This window comes from Galeopterus variegatus, unplaced genomic scaffold, assembly GCF_000696425.1.
Source record: "Galeopterus variegatus unplaced genomic scaffold, G_variegatus-3.0.2 Scaffold5508, whole genome shotgun sequence".
NCBI lineage: Eukaryota > Metazoa > Chordata > Mammalia > Dermoptera > Cynocephalidae > Galeopterus > Galeopterus variegatus.
Window position 1 is genome coordinate 45,733 of NW_007731619.1, and position 8,410 is coordinate 54,142.

An 8,410-nucleotide genomic window follows, 5' to 3' on the forward strand; every position below is an offset into this window, starting at 1 on the left:
GCACTCCCAAGCAGCGCACTCTCCAGTGCGCCACCGGGCCGGCCCTGTTTTTTTTGGTTTTGACCATGGTTCCTGGCTTATAACTCCCATAGCTCTTGTTATTTCCTAAGTGACTAAAACAATAAGCATGCATCTCTCTCTGACCTTCTACCCTCCTTCACCTGTTCCTTTTTCTCCCCAAGGCAGGCCATATAAACTAATCTCCCGCCTTTCTGTCTTCGAAATGGTCATAAAGAAATTCTCTGATCTACCATGTCTGATTGTAGGTCAGAAGACTCCCATTTCAGAAGGAAATTCCTTCTTCCCATACCCAGGAAGAAGGAATGCTACACAGAGAGGCCAAGAAGAATCTGAACAAAGAGGCCTTGCTGGGTTTCCCCACTCAGTCTATTAGCATTAGATCATACTCTTTTTGTCCAATCACATTTCTACATGGCTGGCCATGCTTCAGTCATGACTACATAATGAAGCTAACTTAAAAATGCAGATGGACAGAGTTCGAAGAGCTTCCAGATAGCTAAACAGGTGGAGGTTCCTAGAGGGTGGTGTGCCTGGGGAGGTTGTGGAACCCCACATCCTCTCCTCCCATACTTCGCCCTATGCATTTTTTCATCTGTATTCTCTGTAATATTCTTTATAATAAACTAGTAAACTGAGTAAGTGTTTCTCTGAGTTTTGTAAGCTGCTGTGGTAAATTAATCAAACCCAAGGAGGGGGTTGTGAGAACCCCAGTTTATAACCAGTTGGTCAGAAGCACAGGTTAAACATCCTGGGGTTTGGAATTGGAAGTTGGGGGCAGTCTGTAAGTCTGAGCCCTCAACCTGTGGGATCTTTTCTCTATCTCAAGGTAGTGTCAGAATTGATTGGAGGACACTCAGGTGGTGTTCACTGTAGAGTTGATTGCTTGCTTGGTGTATTAGTCTGTTTTGTGTTGCTATAACAGAAATACCTGAGACTGGGTAATTTAAACAACCAGCTGTCATGGGAACTAATAGAGCAAGATCTCACTCATGCCCCTCTCCCCCATGGAGTGCATTAAACCATTCATGAGGGATCTGCCCCCATGACTCAAACAGCTTCCAACACTGTCACACTAGCGATCAGATTTCTGCATGAGTTTTGGGGGGATGACACATGCAAACTCTATCACTTGGGGTGTGGGGGTGGGGGAGAAGCCCCCCCACATTTGACCACAGAAGAATCTATGTTGATGATTGTAATGTGAAAGCAGAGAGAAAAAAGTTTTTTTCCCCCCCCCGGTTTTTTTTTTTTTTTTTTTTAATTTATATTTTATGAGTTTTTTGTGTTTTTTTTGAGTGGCTGGCCAGTAGGGGCATCCAAACCCATGACCTTGGTATTATAAGGTTGTGCTCTAACCAATTGAGCTAGCTGACCAGCTTTCATATTTTATGCATTTTTAAATTGTATATTCTTAAAAAATCATTTTTGACAATTTCATTAAGCCTTACAGCCACTACCAATAACTACTTCTGAACTTTTACTGAAATCTTTCCTTGGCTTCATTACATCGCTTATTTTCTGATTTAATAGATACATTTTTTGGTTTTTGGAGAATGTCCTCGAGTAATTCTTTTAGAATGTTCTCAGTCCTTGGATATCTGAAAATGGCTTTATTTTTGCTTTCACTTCACTTCAGTAAATAAAACTTTTGCTTGGGAACACTGAAGACATGGCTCCATTGTTTCTAATGTATCTAATGTTATGTGTAAGAATTCTGATGCAAATCCCATTTCTTGTTGTGCAGTTCTCTACTAATTCTGCTACACCTCTTTGGAAATTTCTAGGTTGTTCATTTTAAATCCTTTGGAAAAGTCAGGATTTTTGAGTCTTTTTCATTTATCCTACTTCACATCTATTCTTTCAATCTAAAGAAATTTTTCTTCTCTTATTTGGTGATTTTGTCCCTTACCTTCTCCAAATTCTCTCCTTTTGAGATGCTTATTTAATGGACATTTGAAATCTTTTGCTTTGTCCTTCATGAAGTCTTAACCATTTCTCTCATACTGTTTTTCATCTATAGTTTTTCACCTTGTTTTAAGAATTCCTTGGCTCCTTCTAGTTATCTGATTTTTAGTCTCCATCTGTGTTCATTCTGCTGTCATTCCATCTGTTACCGAAACTGGAGCCTTGGGCTCTCTATGCAGTAGAAATTCACAAGAGGCAGAAAGGGAACCACAGGCAAGGCTTTATTGGGTGGGGCTTATGCTCAGGCACAAGGGAGTCAGCAAAAGGACAGTTTCCTCAGGCTGGCTCTTGGAAGTGGAGGTCACGGAGATATTTAAAGGGGGCTAGGCATAGGCATGAAGGGGTGATATCCAACATGTAGAGGGTGGGGATTTCTTGGTGCTTGTGCACTTGAAGGTCATGCTTCTTCATGTATGGCATGTCTCATTAGGATGTTAAATCTCCACCCCTGGTCATGACTTTTAGTATTATGAGAGGGAAAATTGGTGAAAGGTCAGCACTGGATTCCAACTTGATAGGTGGAATCAGGCCTGTTTGGTCCCGTTCTTGCAGGTGGGTCTTCTCCTTTGGATAAACATCCTGCTCCAACATTCCTGCAAGATACTGCTTAAGAGATGTATGGCCTAGTCCCTTTTTATATGGGTATGAGTTGGATTCCTGTGGTTGGGACACTTTTTCTCAGTCATTTGTAGTTAGGGGTGAGGTTCTCCCACCCCCAGTCCAGTCCCTATTGTCTCATGTTAAGGTTTTATTTTGGTAATTACAGTTTTGGTTTTTCTAAAAACTTTTTCATACCAGCATCTTTATTTTCTATGGATGTTACATTCTATGGATGTTAGTTTGCTAACAGCCTTCCCAGTTTTCCAGTATTGTAATGGATTATTTTTATTATTATATGTCTTCTTTATTTGCTGGGATTTTAAAAAGAATAATTATGTATATTTAGTTAGTCATTTGAAACCATTTCTGTTGATCATTAACAGCATAGTAGTAGGTAATCTTTTATATCACTTCCATTAAAGCCACCAAGAAAAATAAAATGGAGTGTTATTTAAGAAAAAGAAATAAGGAGGTTCCTCAGAGAAGTAAAAATAGATCACTTTATGACCCAGCTATCCCACTACTGGGTATATACCTAAAGGAAATGAAATCAGTATATCAAAAAGACACCTGGACACGGTCTTCCAGCTGAGCTGTGGTGGTCGTTTGGAGCGCAGCTGTCCCGCCGTCCGGGGGCCCCGCACCGCCTCCTGTGGAAACCTGAGCCTGCTGTGCGGCTTTCTTCCTTTGTCTCATAACCATGTCCGCCAACGAGAATGCTAATTCACCAGCTGCCCGTCTTAACAGATTCAAGAACAAGGGAAAAGACAGTACAGAAATGAGGCGGTGCCAAATAGAAGTTAATGTGGAGCTGAGGAAAGCTAAGAAGGATGATCAGATGCTAAAAAGGAGAAATGTAAGCTTGTTTCCTGACGATGCTACATCTCCACTGCAGGAAAACCGCAACAACCAGGGCACTGTAAATTGGTCTGTTGAGGACATTGTCAAAGGCATAAATAGCAACAATTTGGAAAACCAGCTCCAAGCTACTCAAGCTGCTAGGAAACTGCTTTCTAGGGAGAAACAGCCCCCCATTGACAATATTATCCGGGCTGGTTTGATTCCAAAATTTGTGTCCTTCTTGGGCAGAACGGATTATAGTCCCATTCAGTTTGAATTGGCATGGGCGCTCACTAACATTGCTTCTGGGACATCAGAACAGACCAAGGCTGTGGTGGATGGAGGTGCTATCCCAGCATTCATTTCCCTGTTAGCATCTCCCCATGCTCACATCAGTGAACAAGCTGTATGGGCTCTAGGAAACATTGCAGGTGATGGCTCAGTTTTCCGAGACTTGGTTATCAAGTATGGTGCAGTCGACCCACTGTTGGCTCTTCTTGCAGTTCCTGATATGTCATCTTTAGCATGTGGTTACCTACGTAATCTTACCTGGACTCTTTCAAACCTTTGTCGCAACAAGAATCCTGCACCACCATTAGATGCTGTTGAGCAGATTCTTCCTACTCTAGTTCGTCTCCTGCATCATGATGATCCAGAAGTATTAGCAGATACATGCTGGGCTATTTCTTACCTTACCGATGGTCCAAATGAACGGATTGAGATGGTTGTGAAAACAGGAGTTGTCCCCCAACTTGTGAAGCTTCTAGGAGCTACTGAATTGCCAATTGTGACTCCTGCACTAAGAGCCATAGGGAATATTGTTACTGGAACAGATGAACAGACTCAGGTTGTGATAGATGCAGGAGCACTTGCCATCTTTCCCAGCCTGCTAACTAACCCTAAAACTAATATTCAAAAGGAAGCTACGTGGACAATGTCAAACATCACAGCTGGCCGTCAGGACCAGATACAGCAAGTTGTGAATCATGGATTAGTCCCATTCCTTGTCAGTGTCCTCTCCAAGGCAGACTTTAAGACACAAAAGGAAGCCGTATGGGCTGTGACCAACTATACAAGTGGTGGAACAGTTGAACAGATTGTATACCTCGTTCATTGTGGCATAATAGAACCGTTGATGAACCTCTTAATTGTGAAAGATATCAAAATTATTCTGGTTATTCTGGATGCCATTTTAAATATCTTTCAGGCTGCTGAGAAACTAGGTGAAACTGAGAAACTTAGTATAATGATTGAAGAATGTGGAGGCTTGGACAAAATTGAAGCTCTACAAAACCATGAAAATGAGTCTGTATACAAGGCTTCATTAAACATGATTGAGAAGTATTTCTCTGTAGAGGAAGAGGAAGATCAAAATGTGCCAGAAACTACCTCTGAAGGCTATACCTTCCAAGTTCAGGATGGGACTCCTGGGACCTTTAACTTTTAGATTGCACAGCTGAGGCATAAAGTTTGTTGTGTACTATGTTTAGTATAAGTTTGTCTTTACTGTTTCTCTAAGAACTCTTTTTAAATGTGGTTTGTTATTGTAGCACTTTTTACAATGAAACTATACTTGACTTGAACAGTTCCAGACTGTACATACTGTATGAAGCTTGGCCTCCGAATGGTTTCCTATTTCTGTGTGGTGTCATATCTAGTAGTGTCCTGTAAATAAAGATTAAATTCCATCCTTTAAAAAAAAAAAAAAGACACCTGTACTCCCATGTTCATTGCAACACTATTCACAATACCCAAGAGATGGAATCAATCTAAATTCCCATCAATTGATGAATGGATTAAAAAACTGTGATATATATGCACAATTAAATACTATTTAGGTATTTAATCAATTATATCATTTCCAGCAACATGGATAAAACTAGAAATCATCATGTTAAGTAAAATCAGACATAGAAAGACAAATATGGTTTCCAGTCAAGGTGGCGGAATAGAAGATCAGCAGCATCACTGTTTTCCACAAATCAACCAATTTACAACTATTAAAAAGCAATGACAGCCAATCTGGGGATGCTAGGGCTCAGGGGATGAGGAGGAGAAACCTACAGATTTCATGAGGGCAGGAGAAGCCGCAGTGAAAGAAAGAAAGGATTGCTCCTACCATTTTGAATCCTGGCCACTTCAAGGCTGGAGATGGTGAGCGCATGGAGCAAGTGCTGGAAAAAGCTGCAGCTGTGCCCTTTGGATGAAGTTGCTTGGAGGCCGCAGGGTAGAGGAGGGCCTTGGTGGCCCTCAGGCCAGCAGGATCACTAACAGGGTTCTGTGGACCCACACAGGAGTGAGGAGCCAAGCAACAGAAAAAAGGAGCCACTCAGAGACCATGAGTCATCACAAGGGACCAGCGCACAGCCAGTCCCATGGAAAGTGTTTGGAGTGTGGGCGGTGGGGGAGATCGCCCACCAGGGGAACACTGGGACACAGCATGGACAGCTGATCTGCCCCCCAATCAGCGCAGGACCACTCGGTAGATTGGTCAGGAACATAGAACTGCAGGGGGAGCAGTTTGTTGAAAAGACCCAGGTCCAGACAAGAGTTTCTGCACAACCCAGAAGTACCTACAAAGTCAGCCGTTAAAACCTGAGCTGCACTAAAAGCCTTCTCCAGAGAATCAGCAGCAAAGCATCAATTTAGCTCAACCACAGGGCTCAAGTGCTGGTCCCCACAGGAAGTTCCTCCTTTTAGAAGTAAGCAAAAGACAACAAATTAGTTCCAGTGCAGAGTTTAAGTAGTGGGAACAGTGAATAATCCAACACAGAACTGAAAGAAAAAACAAAGTACCCACAGAGACAAAGTTTAATATTAACTAGTAAAGTTCTCACTTCACCAAGAACACCTATAAAACCTAAAAGGCCTGGAAGCCCTCTGGACCCCCAAACCACGGAAGGATGAGAGCCAGGGGCCTCAGCCATGCCCCCTTCCACCCACAACCAGCCCAGCAATGACCATCAACCTGCTGCAGGAAGCGCCTTGCTCTCCCAAACCAGGACAATGGGACCCCACAGGGCCTTGGCCACGCCTCCCTCCCCCCCACCCCTAACACCTACAGCCAGCCCAGCAGTGACCACTGAGCGACAGCAAGAAGCTGGGACAGTGTGAGACTGAGGGCTTCAGCCTCATCACCCCCCAACATCTAAAACCAGCCCAGCGATAATCACTGAACCACTGCTGGAAGCTCCCTGGTCTCCTGAGCCAGGGCAGTGGGGAGCCAAGGGCTTCAGCCACACACAGCCCTGACATCTACATTCAGCCCAGCAACAACCAAGCCACCACTGGAAGCCCCCTGGTCTCCCCTGCAGGAATGGGAGGTTCCATGGACCTCAACCACACTATTTCCTTACCCCTTCCTTTCTCCCCCTCCCACCCAGCTGCTCTGCAACAACAACTTAATGTAAAAACAGATGGAGCTGGGGACAAACCTCTCCTCCCACAACGAGACACACCACTGCTGCCACTGGGCCCATTACTCTTTCAGAGGGAGAGAAGAAATCTAGGGTTATCAGAGGTGGGAGAGGGGAGGGAAAGTGGGATGGGGAGAGATTGGACAAGGGGCACAAAGAATAAGTACAATTTGTAATAATATATATGCTAATAATATTGATTTGATCAACATACATTAATGTTGAACCCCAAAAATGTGTAATCAATTACGATTCGATAAAAAAAAAAAAGACAAATACCACATGATCTCACTGATATGTGGAATCTGAAAGAAAAAAAAAGTGGTTCTCATAGAAGTACAGAGAATAATGGTTACCACTGGCTGGGAGAAATGGTGGACTGACAAGTCCAAAACTATGCTGTCTACCTTAAGTGAGTCATTGTGCCATATATGCATGTATTGAAACAACACACTGTACCCCACAAATATGTACAAGTAAATGTTAATATTTTAAAAAGATAAAGTAGCCAGTGAATGCAGGTGTTTTTTTAAGAGGCTATACTGTATGGTGTTCCAAATAGGTACTATATTAGTCCGTTTGTGTTGCTGTAACAGAATACCTGAGACTGGGTGATTTATAAAGAAAATGAAATTTATTGCTTACAGTTTCTGAGGCTGGGAAGTCCAAAGTCCATCTAGTGGTGGCGACAGTGACCCAGGGGTCTCACATTGCAAGATTGTGGCAGCAGAGAGAGAGCAGAAAGAGCGAGAAAGACAGCCTCTCTTCTTTGAAAGCCCTCAGAACCACACCCTCGACCACCATTTTTAATACACTCAGTACTGCATGGTCCCACAATCCATTCACCTCTTCAAGGCTCCACCTTCCAACTACCATAATAGGACTTCCCACCCTCTTAACAGGTACAAGTGGGGGCTAAGTTTCCAACACATAAAACTTGGAGGGACACAATTCAAGTTTCAGGGAGTTTGGGGGGAACTCCCAAATTCAATCCACTACAGGTACTTTTTGCATTTTAGCAAATCCTATAAATATAGAAGAGAAAAAGTGAGGACAGAAAAGAGAGGAAGACAGGGAGATGGGCAGATACAGATCTACAGGGAAACATTAAGACAGTTTGTTTAGTATTATATAGATTGGATGTCCCCCAGCTGAGGCTTAATCCCCACTGTAACTGTTGAGAGTGGGAAATCCTGTTATGGTAATTGAAAGGTGGGGCCTTAAAGAGGTGATTAGATTGTAGAACCATGCTATAATGAGTGGATTAATAATGGTGGTCAGCGGTATGGTTCTGAGAGCTTTAAAAAGAGTGAATGAGGAGATTAGTCTCTCTCTGTCCCTGCTCCACTATTTCCTGCCTTGTGAGACCCCTTTGTCACTGTCGCCATCACCAAGACCCAGGTGTGTTCCCTGGACTTTGAACTTCCTAGCCTCTAAAACTGTAAGCAATAAATTTCATTTTCTTACAAATTACCCAGTTCCGTGTATTTTGTTATAAGCAACAGAAACGGACTAATACACATAGTATGGCAAAAAGATGTATTTATTAAATATCCGCATGTGGTCTC

General features: G+C 42.9%; 1 protein-coding gene and 1 pseudogene across 1 annotated transcript in view; both read left to right on the forward strand.

The window, feature by feature from the left end:
- Nucleotides 1-8,410, forward strand: part of TMED5 (transmembrane emp24 protein transport domain containing 5) — a 35,206-nt gene that overhangs the window by 12,887 nt on the left and 13,909 nt on the right. The gene's annotated exons all lie outside the window — the stretch shown is intronic.
- LOC103604963 lies at nt 3,260-5,014 on the forward strand (annotated as a pseudogene).